Source organism: Lissotriton vulgaris, chromosome 2_1 (genome assembly GCF_964263255.1).
Source record: "Lissotriton vulgaris chromosome 2_1, aLisVul1.2, whole genome shotgun sequence".
In the NCBI taxonomy this organism is placed as follows: Eukaryota; Metazoa; Chordata; class Amphibia; order Caudata; family Salamandridae; genus Lissotriton; species Lissotriton vulgaris.
The window spans coordinates 1,943,663,992-1,943,685,659 of record NC_141687.1 but is presented as its reverse complement, the minus strand read 5'-3'; positions in this window follow the sequence as shown (position 1 = coordinate 1,943,685,659).

Here is a 21,668-nt window from a genome sequence, read left to right as displayed (position 1 = left end):
CGTGGTGGAAATAGGCTTAGCACTAGCAGAACATCAGCGACAATCATTCAACCCAAAATTTGGTGTATACAAAAATGTAGTCATGTGTCCTCCATTTGACCATATGCATTGTTGAGGACTAAAAGAAGTGGAGATGCATACTTAATGTACAATTGGCACGCCTGGAATAGGTGGGCTAGGTCGGGTGGTACGTCGTACTTAGGCTTAGTTAGTATTCTGGAATCAGAATGGAAGACTGGATTAGTGTTGATAAATAGTAAGTAGTCGATCCGCGAATCCCCCGATACTACTGGTTGACCAGATGAGATCGGTCAATTTAGGTATTGCAATTGATGTTTACATAAGTGTTTTTTTACCTTTGTTTAAAAATATTTTATTTGTTTGACACATTCCATCAATGTTTGTCTCTTTCTTATATCTTTCCTGTTCAGCACCCATGGGCAGGCAGACAGGGAGTGGGACACAGTCGGCGGGAGAACAACACCAGGAGGACACCAACGAGGGCTCCTCTGCTGGCCCTAGTAAGTCTTCTTATTTTTAATAATAATTCTTATTCCATAACTTTTACTGCATCATATTTTTCCTGAACTATTGTTTTCAGTTTCCTAATGCAATTTTTTACCAACAATTATCCTTCGATCTGTACAGTTTCGAAAATCTTGTTATCCCTGCCTCTGCTATGCTGACTCTCTGTACTACTACTACTATTTGTCTGTACTGTAGTAGCTAAGCTTGCCCAGTTGGCCACTCTTTATTTAAAAGGTTGCAAATAAAACATAGATTCACTAGTAGCTCTAGCCATTGAGTCCAGTCCTTTGGGTCGTCCTCTTGAACTACTTTTAGTCTTATTGATCTTGAGTCTTTGTCAATCTTGAGGCTTTTTGTCAATTCACTCCAACAAATGCCCAACCAGATTTATTACTATTTTGATATGATAGGACATACTACTACTGTTGTATGGATTTTTCACATACAGACCTTTGCACAAGAAAATAAGATGGTGGTGAATGGTGATGGGAGGTTGGACCTTCCTCACACACCTCAATCAGAAGTCTCAGAACCCACCACTACAATAACCCTGCCCGACTACTTATAGTAGTGTCTTGTCATAACTATTAGCTCTCAGAACCCTCCCCCCAAGATACCCAACAAGTAGACAACCCAGAACATAACACACCCAACCTCTCAGTCGTGGAAGCAATGCACATGCACATCCTTCCTTTCGCTCGCTCACTTGTGTAAGTCCACACCAAATACCACCAAGTCTATGTAAGTTCAAATTTTTAATTTTTAACTGACAAGCTCTGTACGTTGTTCTATAATGCAGCACCAACAGGAAAATCAATAACATTAAAATAATAAACATTGTTACACTTACTTACAGTTGGGAAATAAATCATGATAACTGAACAGTGATGGAAGCACCACCATACCCTAGGTAGGAATATAGTTTATATAAATTTATAAATGAAGATCTCTGAGTGAAATCTGGGTACCCCTCACCTTAGAAGAACCTAGTACTGGTAGTTGTTGCATCATAAGCTCTGCAAAGCTCTGGTTGGTAGAAGGGAATCTTCTGTCTGTAATGCAAAAAATGAAATGGTGCGCATTAGTATATTGCAAGCCTTTCTCAGCCGTGCCAAATAGTGTAGCATTTATGGATAAGCAATATGGACTAACAGTACACAGGAACTTCATAAAAAAGTGGCTTGTTAATGTTTCGGTTGACCACTTCTACACAGCGCTTAGACAGTAATAGTGTGAGGTCATGTGGGCTCAAAGGTGTCTTATACAACAAGCTGCAAGGTAATGCCACATGTGCAAAAATAAAAGACACAAAGGTAAAATGGTTGCATGGCTCGAGCTAACTATGCAAAGGCTAGAATGACCCTAGGTACCATATATAACTACTAGTGTCTACTCTACTACTAACTGATTTGTACTAGTGATGTATGATATATACTATTAACTAATTTTTAAATCTTGCTACTGACCAATAGGGGGAGGTGTACATGACGCCTAAAAAATGTGTAATGTTTTCTAGGCGCACTACCGACCACGACCACCATTTCCAGGGCCAGCGAAAGCGACGCAGAGGGAGAGGATGCGGCAATTGCCGATACCGATGGAGCGGTAGGGGGAGTGCCAGCACCAGTGGTGGGCGGTGGTAAGTTAGATTCATAATCCTTAACTATTGTTGACTTTACAATCACTGCAAGGGTGTACTGTTTGTATACTGTACTGTTGAGACTTAGGGCCCCATTAGGATGATGGGCGCATTGCCCCGGAAGGGCCGGCGGTAGTCACCGCCAACCCCGCAGGGGCAAACCTCCCGCCATCCCTGTAGAAAAGTCCCCCCACCATATTACAATGGTTGGGGGGTCCAAGGCGGATAGAAACCGTCCGCCGATTTTCCGCACACTCGACATGTCGACCGGGAGGAAAAGGGTTTAATATGGTGGTGGTGTCTGAAACACACCGCCAGCCATATAATCTGCATTTTGGAATGCCTTTCTGTGGCGGCATTGCCGCCACAGAAAGGCATGCGGAGTATGCTTGGGGTGCCCATGCTATGGTACCCCCCTGAATTTCAAAGCACAACGTGGCAGGCTCCGTGCGGGCCTGTCACGTTGTGCTTGGAAAAGCACAACATGTATTTTTAGCATTGCGGTGGGCGGTGCTTACAACACCAAACACCACAATGTTAAAAATATGGGATGCACCCCCCACTGTGGCGGGCGCATCCTAATTGTCCCCACGGGACCCCTACCCTTATGACGGGGGTCCCTTTTTAGCGTGAGGATGGCGGGCGGACAAAGTCCACCCACCATCCTAATGATGTCCTAAGTAAGTAAGAGTTGTTGTGAATGTTTGAAGAGTGAAGACACCCTTTAATTGGCATAGGGATGGGAGTATTGGAAATCAATGACCTCATCTATCTGTGATTTCAACTCCGCTTTGAAAGTTTTATGGAGAAGACTAAAAATCAGATCAGATCACCTGGTGTTCAACTAAAAAGTGAAAGACGGGTGGAAGGAAGAAGGACGGGTGAGATTTAATATTTATGACTGACAGACAGAAGGATACATGTGATGCAAGCATGCAAATTGCAAAGGTGGCTGATAGTAAAGAATCTTATGCATGGTTGATTGAATGCCTGAAAATAATCCTGGAAATGTTAAAACCCAAGCAAGTTGGCGGGTAGATAGTAGATACATACCACAAATGTTATGTACTGTGCTTTATAGTGCTACCATGCCACTATGTGTAAAATTAACTTGTCTTACTGTTTTTCCAAGGGTATATTTTACAATTGTTTTCTTTTTTCTTTTTGATATACAGCTACTCCTACCAAAGTTGATCGGAAGGAGTTGGCCGCCAAGGCACGGCGCCGCAAGCTGGAGGCAATCCAGAGCGAATATCGGCGGCTGTGGTCTTGGCAGAGGAGGAGGAGGAGGAGGAGACTGCAGCACTTCAAGTCTCCTCCAGTGCCCCAGGCCCCAGCCACCGCCCTCCAGTGGTACGGCGCCACTGTCTGGTGGCCGCTCGCTGTGGGGTTACCATCTCTGGTGACCCCCCACTGTGGCTGCAACTGCCACGCTCTCAAGCGCCACGTCTCCCGTCTAGAGGAGCAAATGCGTGTCGTCCTCCAATCCCGCCGCACATCATAGAGTCCCTCTCTTCTGCCCCTTTTTTAATTCTTGTTTTGGTGGGTGGGAATTGGGTGTTGGGGTTTTGGACATTTGGACTTTCTTACGGACATTGGTTGGGGTTAGGGAGGGGGGTGGGTGAGCTTTTGTGTTTTTTTTTACATAGTTTATTTTTGTTAGGGTACATTAAATGCATATTTCTACTTTACATGCAATGTTGTTAATGTTTTGTAGGTGGGGTTACTGTTTTACATCACACTGTTTCCTTGCTGGTACAGGTCCGCCCATAGCCAGTGTAAGACACAAACAGATAGATGCGACACCCCTGACTGATTGAGTTGTCCTACTAGTAGTTTCAGACTCTCTCTTCTAGTCTATGTATTCTGTATCTGGATTTAAAGGGGTGTGTTAATTCATTGAAAACATGTCCATTATTAATTATGCCTCACCAAACTTCTCTTACCTTTGCTTGATGTTTAACTTAGGCACAGCGATGGCTGCATGGTGAAGATGGTTTCCTTTTTCTAACATGCCCTGATTGGGATGGTGGTGGTAGTATATTAGTAGTAGTAAACACTGGCAGGGCAGCAGCATTTGCAAAAAAAGAAAATGAGACAGTCAGTTGCCTTTGAGAGGCTGTTCAATGAGTAGTAGAATGAAGTACAGTACAGAACTTACTGAGCAACAATAATATGCTAAAATATTTTACAACAAAATATAATGGTGGTGGGGATAGCCTACTAGACAGAGTTACAAACTATAGTTGTGTTGAGTCACTTGACTAGGCCTACAGCCTAACAGTTAGTGCTGTGTACGAGGAATGACAACAAATCCAATCAATGCTGGCAATTAATACTGAGGTATATGTTCCTTTGTTAAATACAAATCACCTCTTAAATAAACTGCTCATGGGTGGGCAAGCAGAAGAAGATCATCGCTCTGCCTTGAAATTGAAGTACTGTTGCTTTCGCCACATCCACCCCAGCAAGCGTGTGATTAATTATCGGTGTAAATTTAATTTAGTCACACCTCAATAAGTCACACATCCCGGGTGAAGAGGGTTAGGGTTTGTTGAATGGATGGGAAGGGGGTTTGGGGAAAGGTTTGACAGTGAAAAACAGTACACATGGACAAACAAACGACAATCTTTGAAGACTACCATATCCATATCAATATGGTAAGGGAGAAAAAGGAAATGCATGCATGATGATGATTAATAAGGAGAGGAGACCCGGATTACATACACTTCTTGTTCTGTTGTTCTGGGCTTAATACATTTACAGATAGCAAATAGAATTTTTAAATATTGGTAGGGATAAATCAGAAACAGAGAGCAAACCTAATGATAATAACAACAACAAGAAGAACACACTGTTGTAAAGATTGTAGACTAAAAGATGAATAAAATTATTTATAATAAGATGAAATTTGATACTGTTTCTGTGTTATCCTGGTCAAAATTATGGACTGGATTTGCATCTCGGCATTCATCTTGGTCCTCTCGTCCATCAATCTTGGGTGCCGACTCGCCACTGCCCACCTGGAAAAAAAGTGTAGATTTATTGGTAAGGTAAGTGTGCATTGTAATGCTTTCCCAAGTATAGGGCAAGGCCCGGCCAGTAATTGTAGATTGAAACGCAAAGGGGATATTGAGAAACAAATTTGAAACAAATGCACAAGTTATGGTGTAGTGCAACAAGAACACTTTCCGAGGCGGCATGTATGCCTCATCTCTACTGTAGTCTGTTTCCAGCAATGACCTTCAACAACAACAGGACAGAGCAGGCCCACAGTGACAGGTCTGACGGTATGTTGCTTAGCACATCCTCCGTTTAGAGTACATTTTTTTAAAGAGTTGGACAAAGGCAAAGCACATATCCATTCGAAACATAGCATTTTACAATTAAAGTTAGTTAATTAAAAGCACCGCAGTTATCGCTCCGCTACACTCGACTCCACTTCTACACAGACATTTGGGTCTGCTGTGGTTGTTGTTGACGTGTTTACCTTTAGGCTTTTATGCCACTCATAAAACATCCTCCTGACTTGGTATTATTCCATCAATCATCTCCGATACTTGTACTGATTGACTGTGAAGATCGGCCTGCCGTAGAAGTAAAATGTTGTTATTACACAACAAGAGTAGAACTGTTATTGACTTGAATCACTCTTTAGTGTGTACAGTAAGACTACTAGTACACTTTGACTTTACTTCGTGCACAACAAACAAACAACAAAAACACAAACACCAATCACTCAGAGTCAGGTGTCCAATGCATGCCATTCATTTTCATTTCCTGTTCCTTCTCATCTTAAGTTAATGGACCGTCTTTTTCACCATCATCATCATGGACAGTGCTGTTGTCATACTCAGCGTGCAGATTGAGTCCCCTTCCTGTAATCAATCAAAAGAAATGTCTCAATCTTCAGTAGAAGTACAAATTTCTTATTTGCAAGAAGGGGAAATTGCCTTGAGTTACGTTTATTGTGTACTGTAGAAAGATGATTAGTGCATAATGACATAACTTCATGCACCACAAACAACAACAAAATCACTCAGTCTGCGACTCTGCATCCAATGCATGGCATCAATCATTACCTGTTCCATTTACTTTTCAGTTAATTTGGTGGTCTCTCTCGGGTCTGAAAGGAGGATAGCTATAGTAGTCATCATGTTCCACTTCTTTTGGCTAGACAAGGAGAGTTTTTGTTTTTACTTCTATTTTCCATCATCCAATCATCATGAGGGTAATGGATTTAGGCAGGAGATTCAGTATGATGGAGTGGAGGAGCTGGTTTTGGAGGACTGTACTGTCAAATGCAGACACCTGAAACTTGTCTATTAAAATAAGAAGAGTAGAAGACGGTGGTAATGGATTTGTTGTGATTCAAAGTTTGTAAATGGAACGACAGACACGCAAATAAAGGAAAAAACGGGAGGAAGACAGTAAGTGCAAGCCTAATTGTCAGGGAAGTATAGCTCGTCCTCAAACTCTGGTGGTTCAGCCAGTAGTATGCAATCATGATGTGACACACTACTTCTGTCACCTGAGCCCCTGTCCTCATCTTCCTCGCTTGCTTCATGTATTGTGTAATTCGGTGGTATGAAGTGCTGATTCATTTTGATCATTGTTAACCTCTCCACGTTTTTGGGTGAGAGACTGGTCTTTCTCACTGTTACAGCAGCACTGAAAACACGTTCGGAAGAGACACTTGCGACTGGGCAAGCCAGATAGCTTATCGCCAGCTTGCTGAGCAGTAGCCATTCAGCCCTTTTCCTATACCAATACTGTAATGGGTTTTGATCAATGTACACCTCTGTTGGGTAGTCCAGATAGGCCTGGACCATTCGCTCAATGTTCAAGGGTGCTGCTGCTAACCTTTCAGGCTCTTTTCTCTGTGCATCAGCACTGTGCTTATTAATGCCTAACTGTAAATACCAATCGTGTAACGACTCTACTGGGCCTAACGATCCAGTTATTGTTGCTGTTGTCAATAGTGATGGTGAATGTTGGGAGCCAACCGCACTGCCCTCAGCCTCCGAAGTTGCACTTGATGCCGCATGCCCTGCTGCACTACTTCTTGTGGGTTGATCTACCGGGCTTTTAAGTAGCAGCCGTTCATTTTCCAACTTACTCGCTGCCTCAGCTATCCAAGTTTTGAAGCGGGCAACGTCCATCTCTGAAAAAGGAATGAATGTCTTCAGTCCCAATTTTGCCCATGCATCCAGAATTGTGGCAGAAATTAAATGTTCTTGTGACAAAATCTTATTGTGCACCCTTGTATTTTCAGCTAAGCGATGGGCTAAGCTCTCCACCAAGTCATAGGCTTTCTTTTTTGCCTCTACAAATTGGTATGATTCAGACAACTACTTCAGCTGATGCTCTAGCATTTGCAATAATGGGATAGCCTGGCCCATTGTACAGTCCTCCTTGCTGACTTCACGTGTGAAGACCTCAAAAGGACGAAGCATCTCAGTCAGGCATTTAACTAGGCCCAATTGGTCCATCTGAAGGATCATGCCTTTCACAGTAGCATCCCCTCTTCACATGACATATTTATTGAGTGGCCTGTACTGCTCAAACAGACGATCAAGCATGTAATACGTAGATTTCCAGCGTGTTGCCACCTCCTGGATGTGTGCTTTGACTGGCAACTTATATTCACGTTGAATGATCCTCAGCTGCTTCCAAGCTTCAAAAGAATAGGAGAAATTAGTGCATATTCTTTGGCAGGTGGTCAGTAAGTTGCTGACTATGGTTTCTTTTTTCAGAAAGTCTTGACCTATAATGTTTATGCAGTGTGCCAAACACGGAACCCTGAAATAGGAACCAAGGTCCATGCCCTTAAGTACATTACTGCCATTATCTGTGGTAACAAAACCAATTCTAAGCCCTCTTGGACGCAGCCATTCTAAAGCTTTGCTGAGAAACTCGTCCAAAATGTTTAGAGCAGTATGAGATTTCTCCATGGTGAATGTGGCTACAGTTGCATGTTTCCGAGTAGCTTTAAAAATCTCAGCTGTGTCAACAACACCTCCTTCAGATAGCTTATCTCTAACCCCCACAAAAGAGACCCGGTGTGCAGTGATGCACATGTAATCTGTGGCTTGGCAACTGGTCCACATGTCTGTTGTCAGGTAGATAGTGTGAACAGCACTCTGCTGCAAAGCTTGTCCAACCAATTCCAGCACATCATGATGTAGTGCCGGAACAGCAATTCTTGCAAAATAGGACCGGCTGGGAACCCACCATTGAGGGCAGATGGCTGACACAAATTCAAGGAAACCCACCCCTTCCACAAATGAAAAAGGGAGAAGGTCCAGTGCTAACATTTTAGCCAGCTTCGCATTGTACAACCGTGCCGTTGGGTGGTTGCGTTGGAACTGCCCCTCCCACCTAAGCATGCTCTCAATGGTAGGCTGAATTACTTTCCTTTATGGTGCTGTTGTACTTTTCATTAACCCAGTTAGGCTGAACGACGCTGTTTGTCTCATTGCAGTACTCAGTCCCCTTGGTGTCTTTGGCTGACTTTGAGTATAGCTCTTACTGCGGTGCCACTCAGATGTTACCGAGGAGGATGTGGGTGGTACCACTGGGACAGGGCTAGAAAGGCCTCCCTCTTCTTCACCTTCCACCACAATAATATTGTCCCCTGATTCTTCATGCCCAACTTCAATGGGGTGAGTTTTTTTACTTTGTTTTAAGTGAAGTAGGTGTTTCTCCCACACGATAGTGTGGTGTATTCTGAGATGACTTGCTTGGCCTCCAGTACCATAGTTTGTACCAAGCTTACCGCGCCGAACACCTGTGCGACAAATTGAGCATATAGCAGTGTTCTCCTCCCTGGTGCTAACAGAAAAGACGTCCCAAACTGGGGAGGAAAACTTTCGGGCACTACTGGATGTGCCACTTTCAATACCAGATGAACTGGAGGGTGTGCTTGGAATGTGACTCTGTGCAGCTACACTGTGACTTTTACTACCACACTACCTACTGAGAGGGTTAAACTGGATGTAGTAGGTCCCTGCCGGGCCTTTGAAAATATGGCAGCTGGAGTTCGTGGTGGCGTAGCCTGTGTTGGTGGTATCGGTGCTACATCCTGCTCAGTAGCAGCCTTTCTGGATAGGGTGAGAATGCTGGTCTCCATCCCCTTTGGGGCGGGAGTGATGTGCGTGATGACTGGCTCGTCTGACTCTTCATCAACATCATCCCCCTCTTGAACATCTACCTCCATAACTGTAAGTTTTTCTGGAACCTTCCTTTTCAGAAGCATTGTCTTGTGGCGTGCATCACTCTCAGACTGAGTTGGTGGCTGCCAAGTGGCATCACGATCATCAGATGCGGGGCTTGAAGAAGAAGATGATGGACTAAGCCTCCTTTTCCTTGCTGGTGGTCTGGAAGACAATAGATCTTCCAAAACAGTGGTTTGCTCCACTTTGTCTGCAGGAAGCTCGATTTCCTGAAATGCCCCTATTTCAGGAGCAACAACTACTATTGTGGGCTGTTCTTGCCGCTGCTGCTGCTTTTGTTGCGGCTGATGCTGTTGTTCTTGTGGCTTCTGCTGTTGTTCTTGCGGCTGCTGCTGTTGCTGTTGTTGCGGCTGCTGCTGTTGTTGTTGATGCAGCTGCTGCTGTTATTGTTGCGGCTGCACACTTATCTGCTGAGTTGCCTGCGTTGATTGTGTACTACTTTGCAAAGATGACATTTCAACATTGCTGCGTGTTAGTAGATTGGCTACCTCTGCCACACTCAAGGGCTTGGGCCTAGGTTGGTGGGGTTCGACCGCTGGTGCGGAGGTGCTGCTCCCAGCTTGGTTCCCATACAACGCTGCTACAGGCGTAGGTTTTTGGTCCTAAAAAAACATTGGCCGGCACACCAGTCGTGGTTAATGCTGGCACTTCCTTTTTCTGTTCCTTCTTCTCATCTGCAATTTTCTTAGTACTGGACCTGGTACCTTTCTTTGGGGCCATCTTCTTCAGATGTCAGGCAGGAGGCAGATGCACAACAGGTTGTGGTCACACGTGGACGTGATGTGCAGCAGGACTTCTGTCTGGCTGGCAGTACAATGGGTGATGATGATGACACCTCCTACTCTGGCTTTTTGTGCACCTAAAAGCAAATAAGCCAGGAGAAGAACATCAGTGAAATGTTGCATTTGTTGTTGTGGTTCAGTTACTACTGTACTAGTGCAAACAAAAGATATAGTCTAGCCATTTCTGAGACTTTGTCACCAAGGGCTTTGTTATACTACTGTGAACACACACTACACTCTCAGGAAGGATAGGATAGAGAATAAGAACCACCAAAATAAAAATGTAATGGAAGTGGGGTGGACCCTATTTGCCATTAAATGATTTGAGCATCACACCATTCATGGAGCTGCTGCTGGCAAAGGGGGTGGATGGATGGAAGCAGTGAGCCGATAGGAAAACCATGCAGTCCAATATGGCAAAAGCAGGGCACTAATAACTCCCACCACAAAAAAAGGCCAGCAGCCACATGGACACTCACAAATCACAAGCAACAAGCAGGGGGCCTGGGAAACACCAGGAGCTGACAAAAGGCCTATAAAAGCCAGGCAAAGGATGCATGTGAAAGCACACTGCTCTGCCTTTTTAATGCAGCAAAATGCAAATACGAAAATTCACAGGCCCCAAAAAGGTCTGCAGGGTGCATGCATTGCACACCAACACACACCAGACAAACACAAGAAAGGCATGTCTTTAAGATGCCCAACATGAGAAAGCCCACACCAGAAAAAACACATTTCCCAGCTCAATCCAATGCCATCCATGCCCTAAATGATGTCTAAATTCAACAGTCCACAAAGAAACACTTGATTAATAAAGCTGTGGCTACCTGCTCTGAGCCTACTGGATGAAAGCCAGCCTGTTGGCAGGCAAGGCCAGACAAGCTTGCAGGCCTAGGCTTCAAAATGGCCACCAGCCACATGGCCAGGCCCAACACCAGAAAGCCCACAGCACAAAAACACACTTCCCAACTCAATCCAATGCCAACCATGCCCTAAATAATGTCTAAACATTCAACAGACCACACAGAAACACTTGATTAAGAAAGCTGTGGCTACCTGCTCTGGGCCTACTGGATGAAAGCAGGCCTGTTGACAGACAAGGCCAGACAAGCTTGCATGCCTAGGCTTTAAAATGGCCACCAGCCACATGGCCAGGCCCAACATCAGAAATCCCACCCCAAAGAAAACACTTCCCAATTCAATCCAATGCCATCCGTGCCCTAAATGATGTCTAAATATTCAACAGACCACACAGAAACACTTGATTAAGAAAGCTGTGGCTACCTGCTCTGGGCCTACTGGATGGAAGCAGGCCTGTTGACAGACAAGGCCAGACAAGCTTGCATGCCTAGGCTTCAAAATGGCCACCAGCCACACGGCCAGGCCCAACATCAGAAAGCCCACCCCAAGAAAACACAGTTCCCAACTCAATCCAATGCCATCCATGCCCTGAATGATGTCTTAAACTTCAACAGACCACACAGAAACACTTGATTATTAAAGCTGTGGCTACCTGCTCTGAGCCTACTGGATGAAAGCAGGCCTGTTGGCAGACAAGGCCATACAAGCTTGCAGGCCTAGGTTTCTAAATGGCCACCAGCCAAAAGGCCAGGCCCATCAACAGAAAGCCCACCCCAGAAAAACACATTTCCCAATTCACTCCAATGCTATCCAGGCCCTAAATGATGCTTGAAAATGAAATAAATTCAAAAAACACCAGGGGAACAGTTGCTTCATCATGCACACACCCATGAGGGCATGACTAGCTCAGGCCTACTACTGACTACTACCCACAACATTTTTAAAAAAAGGAATGATAGCTACCAAAATTAAATTGTAGTTGCAACAACTGCAATGCCCCCAATCAAAAAGACACAACAACAAGCAACCACCACTAACTTGTAAAATATCCAATTAAAAAATCCTCAAATCCAATTGCAATAATGCTGCAGACAAAAAGAGTGATCTTTCCAGCTCAAAATCCAAAGGCAGAATGAGCAGGATGGACAAATCACTGGGAGGAACCTGCTGGACAGGAACAGGAAGTTGTAGATTCTGTGGCACTTTCTCCCTCTCTCCACCTTTTTAAAAATGGACTCCTTGCACCAAAAAGGACAGTCAAATGTCAATCTGAGGAATTTTTTAAATCCAAATCATCATTTGTAGAAGGTTTCATGCTGCTAGAGCTGATATTCTTCTCCAAATTGAAATGTTTACATGTTCCAGTTCTCGAGCTTCACATTATTTCCGCAGACGTGATCGCGTTCTCTCGCTCCTTGTCGCAATCGATATGACATGACGGCGTCCTCACGCTCTCGCTCATGGTGGAGAATGACGTGTTCGAGATCTCATACTCTTGCCGTGAATGATCGCGAGACGAATGACGTGATCGCGAGACGAATGACGTGATCGCGGGCGTCAACTCTTGCGAGATAGCGCAAAATGGCTACCAACAATCCAACATCTCGTGGAGAACGCAACCGGATCGGGAAAACTTGTCGACGAACGCGGGGATACAGGTAAGGAGAATGCGCGCGCAAGAATGCATTTTTACAGCACGAGCAAGAAAAAAAGTTAAGATTCGAAGCGGATTGCAGAAATTTTGACATTTTTGTGCTCTCTGCGTAACGCAAAAATGACAAATTATCGCAATTTCCGCAAGAGGAACGGGATTTGACGCCCAGGCCTAGTTGTAACACATGCAGTCACTCACCTATAAAGTCACTGACATAACTACTCACTCACCAATAGAGCTACTCCTACACTCAGCCACTTGCCATACAGCCATCGACACACCCAGTGACTTTTCCATTTAACAACTGACACATACAAGCACTCACCCACACAGTGACTAACACCCTCATGCACCTACTCACGCATCCATTCACTCACTCATGCAGCCACTCACTTGCCCACTCATCTAGTTATAAAGTCACTAATACACATCCTTACTAACCTATACAGTCACTGACACACCCACCTATCCATTCAGACACTCACACAGTCGGTCACTTAACAGTACACCTACTCAAACACCCACTTACTAAGCGAACCAGCCACTCACTTTGTCATCCAACCACTCACACAGTCACTCACCCATACGAATACTCACATGCCTACTCACTCACCCATACAGCTAGTCACCCACTCACTTACCCATTCAGTCACTCCCGTACCCACTCACCCATCCATCCGTCACTCACACACTTACTTATCCACCCATAAAACCATTCATACACCTACTTACCCATTCATGCAGCCACTCATGCACCCACTCACTTAACCATACACACACTCATGTAGGCACTCAGTCACCGATACAACCACTCACATACCCTCTCACCAATCCATACAGGCATTTGTACAGGCCCTCACTCACCCATACAAGTACTCACATACCCACTCACACATCCATCCAGGCACTCACATATACACTCAATCACCCATACACCACTCATGTACTCATTGGCTCACCAACACACCGCTCATGCACTCACTCAAACATACATCCACTGACACCCACTCAGTTACTCAAAGTCTACTCTTGTAGCCTCTCACTCACTCATACAGTCGCACAGCTACTCACTCACTCAGCCATAGACCAATCATGCATCCCCTCACTTATCCATACTTCTACTCACACACCCACTCACTCACCCATACAACCAGTTACACATACAGTCATCTACCCACACAGTCACTCATCTATACACAAAATCACACACCGAGTTAGAACAAGACCTATTCACACTATATGGAACATATAATTAATCTTTCTGAAACAGAATTGGTGGCTCTAACAGGAACCGTTTTGTTTGATTAAACCTCTTTATTATTTTCTAACAATTTTGTGCATTTTTGTGTTTTTTTGGTTTTATCACGAAAAACTTGAAGACATAGTGCTTCTCAATAAAAAGCACAAAGTTCTGCAGCAACTGCCACAAGAAAAAACTAACAATTAGGTGTATTAATGCTGTCAACTAGAGCAGGAATTGACTGCTCCCCCATGCTCAGTATTGTTTTGCACTCAAGGCAAAAAGTATCTGAGGCCGCAAACTCAGGAACACTTATTGGAATGTCTGAAGTAAGTGTAGGAGCAGATGAGGTGCCTGGTTGTGCGCCGTTTCCATCAAATATTCCCTGCTGACAACCCTCCCCCTTTCTCTATACTTGTACAAGATGCGTGGAATTCATTTTACTCAGGTGTTTCATAATGCTTGCTGTTCGGCTTGAGTATTTTATCTCAGAACCTCTGGGAAGAGTCTTGTTGCAAATAGTGCAGGTAACTTTTTCTGCATTCACCTTTTTTTCTCCCGGTTGTATGGAGAAAAACGTTCACACTAAGCTCTCCTTCTTGGGTTTCGCTGGTTCTTCTTCCTATGAGGACTTGTTATGCTCATCTAGATTCTCTTGAGCACCAGATGCCATCTTCTACCTAAAAATATACAGTGTAAAACTCCAAAATAAAACAAAATTATTGCTGACAGTACAAAGGTGTGTAAAAAAAGCTACACAAAAATATGGTGAAAAGGGGTGGGATCTTGCTCTATTAATGATAGAAAGGGGTTTAACCTATCAAATCCATTTGCTCCTGTGTCATTTGGGATTCAGGACACAGTCTTGCCGACATCGCAAATCTGCTAAATGTATTAAAATGACCTTTAAAATGTTTGTTTCTCTATGATTATACTTGGACTTTCTTTACTTTATTAGTAAACCCCTTACCTTACACAAAACCTTTAAAGTGTCTATAAATGTGTTTTAATACTGCCAAATGTACACCAGAGTCGTGACTCTCCCACGAAAGGTCGCAACTTGTCCAGGACTCCCACATTTTTTAAAATTAAAATTACAATATAATCAACATACTACTGTAGACACCTCACAACCCCCCCTATTAACCTTAGAAAGTCACTAAAAAAGTTACAGTTAGGAAATACATTTTAAAAAACAGATGAAAGTATATAAATTCAAAAAATCTTAGAAATTCAATGAAAAAACAAAAGTTAAATGGATGTTACAGTTACAATATAGAATTTAAAAAACCTTAGAAATTCACTGAAGAAAACAAAGGATACAGGGACGTTATAGTTAGGCTCAGAATTCACATGTACAAAACCATAGAAATTCAGCAGTTATAGCTACTTGAGCTAACTGTAACTTCTGCCCTCAATGCACTTCTTATCACCTCACATATCACATCACTCAGGATTTCTAGAGCATTCCCTTTGAAGTCCTTGGAGTTTCCTGCCTTCCATGCCTGTCTCCAGTCCAGCTGCATGACTTTAGTGTGAAGGCAGGGCACAGCCTATTAATTTGGAAGTGGGGCTGTAGACAACTCTGCCCCCATCCTGTAGGCAAAGGCCTATCCAGGTTTACCTGAACCCGCTATAGTGTGGCTGCCTGGGAGGAATAAACAAAGTCTAACTGCCAACTACATCCAATCATGTGACCAAGGAACAGGCTGCAGACACAAAATAGCTAGGGCAGGAAAATGCTACTTTTCTAAAAGTCGCATTTTCATAATTGTAACTTAAAATCTGACTTTACTATTAAAGAGGGTTTTATAGTACAATTTCTCAGTCACCAAACATGAAATTCTTACCTGCTCCCAATCAAAGATTAGCGCTCATTAAATGTAATAAGGCAACCCAATGTTACTCTATAGAAGCGGTAGGCCTCACAATAGTGAAAAATGAATGGAGGTGTTTTTCACTACCAGGACATGAAAAACATAAACATACACGGCCAGCCTTTTAAGTAGAATGCATCCTGTCCTATAGGCTGACTAGGGCCAACCTTAGTTGTAATGAAAAGGGAGTTCAAGGCTTGGCAAGGGGTTTATTTTTCAAAGTTGAATTGGCAATTTAAAACTGCATTTGGTCTGCAGTGGAAGGCCTGTGACAAGTTTAAGGGTCAACTTAAGTGGGTAGCACAAATACAGCTGTAGGTCCACTAGTATATTTCATTAATTACAATTTACAGGCTCTGAGTACAGGTAATGCCACTTCGCTAGCCATGTATAAGTAAATCAAATGTGCCACTTGTGTGTAAGTCAATTTGACCATGCTTACAGGAGAAAGCACAAGCACTTTTGCACTGGTTAGAGATGGTAAAGTGCAGAGAGTCCTAATGCCAACAATAACAAATTCAGCAAAATAGGAGCATGAAGGCATAACAGTTGAGGAAAGACCACCTGAAGGCTGACAGGTGGAATGTAGGTATTGACATATTGGGGTTTCGGTATCAGTGGGAAATGTCAAAATCGATGCAGGTTTGCAATAGTGTTTAGAGACCCATTAAGTGGTCCCTGTCTTAGCATAGCTCAGAGGAAAGGGCTAAAACAGGTTTGGCAAAGATCAAGGGCTAAAGGACATGACACATCGACTTGGGTGCTGCTGGCTTTCAGTTCTGTGTCTCCCATGTGCAGTTTCGGCATGCATTTATACTGCAATTCTTTGCCCACCTTCCCTATCTTTTATCCCTGGACAAGTACGAATTGTCTGAATTCAAAGGACAAATTGTTGCAATGTCTGCATTTTTCTCCATCAACTGGTCAGCCCAACAAAAAATTATTCAATAGTTGTAATTGTAAATGGTATTGATATAGCGCTTACTAATACTGACGAGGCATTGAAGCGCTTTGTAGAGAGTAGCACACTTGACCGGAACACACCATTAAAGGTTTATAGTTATTAGTTTAGTAAAAGTTTTTTTCTCTTGTTTTACTTATGTATTAGTTGCGTTAGGTTTGGTTTGAACTCTTGAAATACTTATGTGTTTCAATCTTTGATAGAGCTATGTTTACATCGCCTGCTACTGACATTTGTGTGCAATGTGCAAGCTACTGGCACCATTTTGGGTTTCATGAAATGAACACCTCAGGAGATTTACTCCCACGAGGCTGCGCTGCGTTGCGCAACAGGGAAGGAGCAAGAGAGTGCCATATTTTCAAAGATATGGCTCTTTCCTCCCCTTTCCCTTTCGCTGATTATAGCTACTGTGTGCCACTCATCATCTTATAGCTATAGCGCTAGGGTATGTTTTTTTGAGTCTAGCATAGGGTTTGTACAGGTAAGGTACTATGCCTAGACATGAGGGAAAGCTTTTCCTACTTTGTGTGCGCGCTGCACAGTGCAGCACGCATGCAAAGTCAGAAAAGGAAGAAAAAATGAAAGCATTTCTCCTTCCTTGAGCCTTGTTTAAAAGGGCACAGTTTTCTCAGGCTAAACTCAATCTACTGTGTTTAGTAAATTGGGTTTAGCAGAAGACGAAACCTTGGGTGGTTGCATGGGAACGCCCATGCACCACCCTTGGCACGCCTCCATGGTGCAAAGTAATGCGAAGCAGCATTACGTTTTTTCCAGCGCTAAACAAGTTTAGCTCTGGAAAGTAAGGGGCAGATCTACAAGAAAGTGATGCATCTGTACAGATGTATCCATTTCTCTGCGCCACCCTGAGAAACTGTTGCCCCCCCACGATGCACCGTATTTACAATATGGCACATGATGGCGCAATGTTTGACAGATGCGTCAGAACTTCTGATGCATCAGTTGGCTCAAAAGTCACGCATTGCTGGAGTCGTGTCACAAGCACGACGCAACCCCAGAAATGCATAAGGATGCCTTTTCTCATTGTGCTGCATCACTCCTTATGCCTGCTTCAAGCAGGTGTAAGGTTTTGACGCAGTGGTGTCCTAGAAGTGGCGCAGAGAAATTTTGTAGATTTCACTGCGCCACTTCTACAAGGCTTTTTTGCATGGGAACGCCCACCCTGCATACATTATACCTGACGCAGGTATAATGTGACGCAGGGCTTTACAACGTGACGGATCTCCCTAGATGCGTCACGTTGTAATGGGCTACATTTTTACGCCACCACGTCACAAAAAGTGACACAACTGCGAAGCAAAAATGACGCAATGGGCTTCCAAAACTGCCCCTAATTTAGGAAAAAAACGATTCTTAGTAAGTCTCTCCCCTTGTATTTACAGCGCTTAGAAGACACTCTTTGGCAGTATGAACTATATAATTTCTACTTAAATGCTTATTTGGAAGGTTCTTCGTTGCAAAAATCACCCAACTTACTGAGACAAAATGTTTCAGTCCATATAATATCGTTTATGCGACATCTCAGACTTTGCCGAATGATGGCTCTAACTTCCAATGCCGCTCTGGTCATTTCCTTAATTAGCGCAGACCTTTCCTATCTCATTCTGGCTCCTTCCTCTTATCTTACGTTACAGTACATTTGCCTGCAGAATGAAAGGCTGCGCACACAGTAGCAGCACGAACTCGCTGTTCATCGGTAAGCTAGCTGAAACTCACAAAAGCACCACTTCATTGATCAGATCAGTAGCTGCTATCTGACTAAGCCCCTCTGCTATAATTTAGATATAAATTATTTGAAAATGTGTTTAAAAAAAACCAACAGATTGCCTCTGAATGGGTGCACAGTGGTCTCCCACAAAGCCCCTATTCATAGCCAACAAAACCGAGCATCCCAGTGGGGCAACAGAAACACTACTCTTTATACACCAACTGGAGTGAAAAGGGCAGTAGTCATAAATCCCCTCCCCTGGCTCTCTCCCTATGGATCGGCGTTAAATAGCCATCGGAGCTTTTACTGCGGTGGCGGGAGGTCCTTTCTTGGAGGAGGTATTGTTTCCTGCTGTGTGATTTGACGGCAGCAGGGCACCAAACTTGGCAAAATAATCGGTGAGGTAATAAAATGGATGAGGAAAGGGTTACGTTCGAGACCACAGGGCCGGCGAAGGAAGACGGGGATTCTATGACGCATTAAGTCTGAAACTGAATAAATAAAGCAAGCATCTCTCAGAAAGAGGGCTTGTTCTGCTTGAGCGGCTTGCTGAGCGAGCATGAAATATCATTTCAAAAAGACAATACATCATTAGCTATTTCGGTTTGCCAAGTTATCGAGGCTGGAGTGCGTTAGTCTCGCTTAAGCTTCTATATATACTCTCAAAGTGTGTCAAGTAAAACACAGCGACGACTACAAAGTACGTCGAGAAATGTCTGTGGTTGTTGAACGTCTTTAAAAGTCATCTGTGACATTTCCTGAGCTATTGCAGGCACTTTTTTGATATTAATCGTGGGTATTCTATGTTAGAAATGTCCAAATCTTAATTTCTACAACAGTGAGAGGATGTTATTATTTTACGCTATTACTTTCAAAAACAATATATTCAAAGTTTCCAAGAGGCAAGTTGGAGGCACCCAAAGAAATATCTCAATCTTAACTAAAATGTATGTTGATTGATTTTAATCATATTAAAAAATTCAGCCTTCATAGTGTTGTCAAACATTATAATAATCAACATCGGCCAAGAAGATATACAGATATGCCTTCGATATGTACGAGTCCATCTAATGTGTTTCATGACCATTCGAACGCGTTTGCAAGACCATCAAGAAGCAGGGTTATACTCCAGCATTGTACTCTTTCTATCATCAATACTCAATACAAATTTGCAGAAAGGCCACTATAAGTATAGGCCTATAGGGATGCTCTGTGCCTATCCTTTATTTTATTTTTTATTTATTTTATTTTAAGAGTTTTCTATAGCGCGAACAAGACCCTTAGGTATCAGAGCGCTTCACATTAAATGAGGCAGTTATTGACAAGCATTGTTATAGTAAATGTTCCCAGTGGTATGAGGTATTACGTAAGCATCATTATAAAGATAATATCCATTAAAAGTTATACATAAGTTATATATAGAACATGACATAAGTTTGGAATACATTTAAATCTAAGTGTGCTTGAAGCGATAGTTCCCAAGTGTTTATATCCTGTGCATTTTTCGTTGCAGTCCGTGGCCGGATTTTTTGTAGTCCCGAGCCTTGCTTATGGAAAGAACTTACTCATTAGGAAGATCTTAGTTTCCCTCCTAAATGTTGCTGTGTCTGGAATTTTTCTAATGTTTGGAGGAAGTGAGTTCCAGATTCTGGGGGCTGCTACTGAGAAAGCTCTAACATATGTTTTCTTCTTCAGGAAGCTGGCTGGTCTCAACACCAGTTCCTTTGCACTCCTTCCCGGTCTGTTTCCTCCAGATAGTTTAATTTTCTGCGTGAGGTAACTTGGTGTGTTGTAGTGGAGCGCTTTGTGGGTTATGCATGCCATTTTTAGCTGGATTCTGGCCTCGTAAGGTAGCCAGTTTAATGCTTTCAGGTGGGGTGATATATGGTCGAGTTTCCTTGATCCGGTGATGAGTCTTGCAGCTGCATTGAGGCATGCCTTTAGTGGTGCTGTTGACATTTTTGGTAGACCTGCTAGAGTTGTACATCCATATTCGATCCTCGAGAATTTATCCTATCGGCAAAAGTTCACTATTGGGCATTTGGGATGATGTGGTGAGTGGAGAAAGTGAATGGACCATCGCTTTCTCAAGGCACCGCCCATCACTTAGGTTCATGGGGGTTGGCTCCACCCCTTCCCTAATCTTTTTAAGGGTTTTCGATTGCGCAGCAGGTGTGTTAGTCCATTTAGAAATGTACATGACAAATACTTTAGGTAGGAGTTTTACAATGTGACCTTTGTAACAGAGACCATAGAAATGGGTATTATGTTGGGAACTTATTGGCAACTTAGGAAGGGGTTTTACATTATTTAGCACTGAGAGACTATCATGCACCTATTGGTAGTTTAGGAAGATCTAGAAAGGTCTAGCTTTTATTGGCTATTTACAATTTTAAGTTTACTAGTTAGTTGGGGGTGAATGAAAGTACTTTTTTCTTTATCACTGTAAAAGCATTCAATAAACATAAATTTAGTAAGTGCGCTTTTCAGAGTTCTGAGTTTCTAACCCAAACCACTTCAATGAGAAATACTTAGACTGTTCTAATTCGCTACACTGAGGGTCAAGGGCTACACGGGTGCATTTGAAGCTCAGTTTCGCACCAACTCAGTTTAAAAGGTCAGCATTCCCTAATCTGGGATTACAATGAAGTGGTCTCAGATTTTCAGCTCCTCACATTTTTCTTTTTTACTGGCATCTTTGGGCAACAGTTGTGTTAGCATGACAAAGGAAACGATTTATTGTTCAGAACTAGAGGCATTGTTAACTCAGACCCCTTGTTAAACACAATACAAGGAGACTTTTCCTGTTGTAACAAAGGTTCAAACACAGTATTATAATGTTGTACATGACAACTCTTTGACAAACACAATAGGAAGGGTTTTACATGCTACAGACTCGAACAAATACAATAGCAATCAATAGATTTTACATTGTAAACTCCACTATAAATAGCATAGGACAGGCCTTTACATTGTTCGATGCTGAGAGATTTTCTAAAACAGTTCTCTAGTTTAAGAGGGGAAACAGTCTTTGTTCATCGTGTACATTTGTAATTCTGTGCTCAGATGTTAGATGTGTGTCAAAAAAGTGTAATAGCAAGCTATGACATGCCTACTTCTAAGATGAATGCAAAAACAACAGGTGATGGACAGAATGCAGAGCAA